Genomic DNA, 4723 nt, shown 5'->3' with positions numbered 1-4723 from the left:
CTCCGCGACGCGCCGCCGTCGACACCCCGGAGCGCGTCCTCCTCGAGTTGAGATGTTGCCGCTACTGCTCCTTCTTGGTCCGGACACCTCACTCCGCCTCCGCCAGTCCGCCTCTCCCTCCACCTCCTCGAGTGTCCCTAGGGTTCCCCTCTTGGCTGCTCGCGCGCCGCGGGGTTCCGAGGAGGGTTGTGTTGCTCGCTGCTCGGGGGTCACCCAAATCGGGCCTCGCGGGAGCCTATTTCCTCGCCTGCGGCCGGTGCTTCCGAGGTTCTGGAGTTGAGCATTCGGTTTCGCCTCCGAGAGCTAGCGACGGGGGGTTCGGGCGTTTCTGGGGTCTAGATCGAGGTCTGCGAGCTCGCTGCCCTCAATGCCGCAGAGGTTGGGTGTCAATTGCTAGGGTTTTGCTCGCGGATTTGCGGAGAGAGAGCCGATCCGTGGTCCGGTGCTTGGTTTTGTGTTCCCGGAGCAGCGCCTCCTCGATTTGGTTTCCTGCTAAGCTCGTGAATGTGGGGAGGAGGGGTTTTGGGGGATAATTTGGTGATTTGGTTGCAATGTCCGGGTCTAGCTAAGGGGGCGGTTGTCGCCGGTGTCTGGCGGCGCATACTCTAAGCCGAGGTCCACGGGGACCAGGACCAGGTCTTGTCTGCTAACCGGGGCCGGAAAGCGTCGCCGAGGCCTTGGAGGGATTCCGCCGCCGCAGCAGTGGAAGAGAAGAAGCCGGCCGCCGTGCCTACATTGCTAACTTCCCTCAGCGTACCCGCAGGGATGCGCCGGCAGGAACTGCTGCTGCGCTCAGGTTCTCTCTTGACGTCTCGTGCTCATCAGAACCATCGACGGACTCGTTCTGCAGCCGGGCGTCCATGGGGCGGATCGGGAGGCCGGTGTTCAGACCGAGGAAGAAGAAGGCTGTCTCTCAGACTGATCATAAGCTTGCTGCCATGCTGAGGCTGGATCGGCTTTTCGGGTTACGCTTCTGGTCTGAAGAGGAGTTGTGCGTGGGTGACAGCAAATACTGGTGCGTCTTCTTCCGCATTTTCTTTAACCACTGCCTGTTGAACATATAAGCCTGCAATTCATCTAGCACAATCGTTTAAGTACTGCGGTAGTGGTTTTGTTGTAGGAACAGGTAATCTCCATCAGATCTACTCCTTCCATTCCTATGTAATCGACATGAGCTACTCCCGGCCTATGTAGTATGCACGTACACGTGCATGTTGATGAAATCGGAACTGAGGGACTACAATTCAGATTAGAGTGTCCATTTTGTGTTGAGTATAAAATGCTACTGGATCCTAGATGCTGCAAACCCGGACCAGGACTTTATCGTTCATTTTTGTTCAAAGCATTTCAGGGCTCTCTGATCTTTAGAATTTCAACTGTTATGAAGAGATGTTATTTCTGTGTGTTAGATACTTAAGTTGCAATGACTAAGAATATGATCAAGTAGCATTGGCCTTGAAGAAAATTCATTCATTTTCAAGGATTTGTGATTAATTGTGGGTTGCTGAAGATGGCATGAAGATGCAGGTTAATTTTTCTTTTGACCTGGACTCTGTTTATACATAATTTCAGTTCAGGGGATTGCTCGAACAATATACTTTTCCACATGTGCTCCAGTATTGCAGAGTTACTTTGGCATTTTCAGTTGGAATGGTATCTACTGTTTAATTGATGAATTAAATATAGGCTCAACTTCTTCAAACTATGTGCTTATCTGTTTCCTGGGAAGGTACTAAGAGTAGTGAAATGGTCTTGTACTACATGGTTATAATGGTAGCCAACTTTGGGACAGAGATACCATAACTGGAGCCATATTGGCTATGGAACTCATAGAAAAGTTAGATCCTACTCTTGAACTTCCTCATGACTGGTCCGACTCTTGAACTATCTTATGACTCCATAAAAAAATCGCAGTTAAATTCTACGTATTTTTCTGGACAAATCAATTCATTTTTAGATTCTTTTTCTGTTACTTATTTATAAAAGGTTCTTCATGGCTTCCATTGGAGACTTTAGTTACTTCTATCATCTTACATCTAAAGATGATCGACCTTCTCTACTGCTGATCATGGTTGGCATGTACCAGACTGCACCACAGTTGGATTAAAAGGTGTCTTTCCCATTACGGAATATACGTTGTCATGATCTATACAGAGAAAAGTTTTAGAAGTAGTTTAGGATGAATGAACATTACCTCAATATTTGCTAGGGCATTTCTGTTTCTTCTACAACAAATGGTCATTGTTATTGTGATGGGATTGTAAATTATTGCTTTCCCTCTTAAACTGGCTCATGATTGCATAAAAATTCTTAGGCAAGTTCTTGGTATTTTCTGGACAAATCAATTCATTTTTTTGATTATTTTTTATGTTACTTTTTTATGAAAGGTTCTTCACGACTTCCATATGAGACTTTAGTTACTGGTATCATCATACATCTAAAGGTGCATATGGACCTTCTCCGCTGCAGATCATTGTTGGCCTGTACCAGACTGCGCCACAGTTGGATTAAACGTATCGCTGCCATTACAAAATATTAGGATGGCACTATGGCAGTTAGTGGTTCATTATCTATAGAGGATTTTCTCTACAGAACAATGTTTGTTCACATTCCAGGGGGATTTCGTGGATCGGCTCCTTCATGCTTGGTTTCTAGGAGAGCACTGTGAACCATCAGTGTATATGGAACATCGTTGGCAGCTCAGATGTTATAACCCTAGCAGTAATGCAGTATCATCTTTAGTGGAAAGTGCTCAAATGATAGTTACTCTTCATGATTGCTACAATTTAGAGAACTCTTGATTATAATGGTGGCAACCTATGTACCTGTATACTAATTCATTTGAGTATGTCGAGGGCAACAAAACTAAATTTAATTGATATTGTGAAAATTTTCCCTTGAAGGCTCACATACTTTTTCCTACTGCAGTTCAGCTATTCAGCAAAAATCCTCCGTCCAATGCTCCCTTTGAGGCTTGGTTCAAGAAGTGGCTCTTAATTTTTGGTGCTGGTGTCTAGCGAGATTCATGTAATGTTCAGGAACAAAATTTATTTTGGCACTTGGTGCACACGGTTTTTTCTTCACTAACATCGTATACCAGATTGTTTAGTGTTATGAAGGATTGGAGGTACACTCAGTTTGAGATCGGTTTTCTTAGTGCCAACTTCAGTTCATGGTGGCATGTTCTTTCCAGGTAGTGTTTAAGTGCATATTGTTATTGTTAACACACCATGATTCTGCAAACCCATCCCAGGTTATACTATTCCATTGGTTCAGTGTCCATTGTAGTCGGGCAGATAAATTAAATTGACTTGGGTGTGGTCAGTTATAAAAGGTGAACAGATGAGCAGGCCACTTGCAGGTGTGTACAGATTCTTTATTGTAGATGTCAAAGCCCACTCTATTCTCATTGGTCTGAATAATTCAATGATGTTTCAAAGTAATTTGATGTTCACTGAGTAGACATAATTGGTTAGCATGGTTTCTTTCTTTTCGACAGTTTCGGACGTGGAGTAAATTAGTTCAAATACAACTCCGGTTCTCCAATCCTCTACAATCAGTTGAGCACCAACAAAATCGGAGAAGCCCAGCCTTCAAAGTAGTTACAGGTTCCAGTTAAGTTCTAACCACCCAAGTACTTATATAGTTTGTATCATGATTACAAACAAAGCTGTCATTGACATGGGACCTTCCCTTTATTGCTAGGCCATAGTTTGAATGTTATTAGAATCTTTGGTGTATTGCATCATTTCAATATAGTTCAATGTGACCTGAAACTATAGCATATCCTTATGAAGAGCTACAACATATGTGTAACAAAGGTTATTGATATTAAAAGCAGTTGCTTATTAACAGACAACATAAGCACTTGCTAATTGCAGCTTTCGTCTCCATAAAAACAATGTCACTTGATTGAGACCCATGACTAGGTTACGTTTGTGTAAAGGGAAAAACTGCCCACTACATCCATCACACTAGGAGCCTAGAGGTATGTATGTCTTATTGAGGAAATTCACTTGGTTGTATGTACTTTTCGTGTTCATGTTTGTGTCTCGTATTGATAACAAATTTATTAGCAGACTTGGACATGCGGGTGTTTGTGATACCATTGTTCCTCATATGTCATTCACATGGATTTTGAGCTTTGTTTTTTCTTTCCTTAAATTATAGCCTAAGCTCTAGGATCTCATATACTTATTTTATTAAAAATTGTTTCTGGTGTATAAAGGAGGGGAACTCTACAATATTTCTTTCTCGCTGCTTTGCATTATGTGTTCAATCGATTCAGGACCAACATAACCTTTCTTATTATTGATGTGCTTACACGAAGGAAGTGTTGAAGATTGTCTTTTGCAAGAATAGATAACGTGGCGTGAAGTCGCTAGATCGCATGATAAATGAGACGCATGATGGGAAAGCTAAAAGGGACATAAAGAACACCTTGGTTATCCTCGGAGCATTATGAAGAGGAAAAAATGTCAGTGTATAATGTGGAGTACTGTGTATAGTGTCTAAACTACAAATGTGGCAACATATAGTGTAATTGTATGGGGGTATTTGACTATAAATGGAAAATTATAAGTGGTCGTGCTTGGAGGTACCAACAATATTAAATCGCATCTCTCCATGTCTTGTTTTCCCGTGGCAACGCACGGGCATATTTGCTAGTACTATACTACGGAGTCCGATGACAGTTGTTTGGTCGGACCTCTCCAACAACGTC

The 4723-nt window shown here is 43.0% G+C and overlaps 1 long non-coding RNA gene across 1 annotated transcript; it reads left to right on the top strand.

The window, feature by feature from the left end:
• Positions 1-2370: 2370 nt before the first annotated feature.
• LOC124658203 lies at positions 2371-4167 on the top strand. Its single transcript, XR_006989064.1, has 3 exons — positions 2371-3027; positions 3101-3361; positions 3500-4167. It is a non-coding gene; the product is annotated as an uncharacterized LOC124658203 (long non-coding RNA).
• Positions 4168-4723: the final 556 nt, after the last annotated feature.

Source organism: Lolium rigidum, chromosome 5 (genome assembly GCF_022539505.1).
Source record: "Lolium rigidum isolate FL_2022 chromosome 5, APGP_CSIRO_Lrig_0.1, whole genome shotgun sequence".
In the NCBI taxonomy this organism is placed as follows: Eukaryota; Viridiplantae; Streptophyta; class Magnoliopsida; order Poales; family Poaceae; genus Lolium; species Lolium rigidum.
Note: the sequence above shows the minus strand (reverse complement) of the source record. Positions and strands in the feature narration are given on the sequence as shown.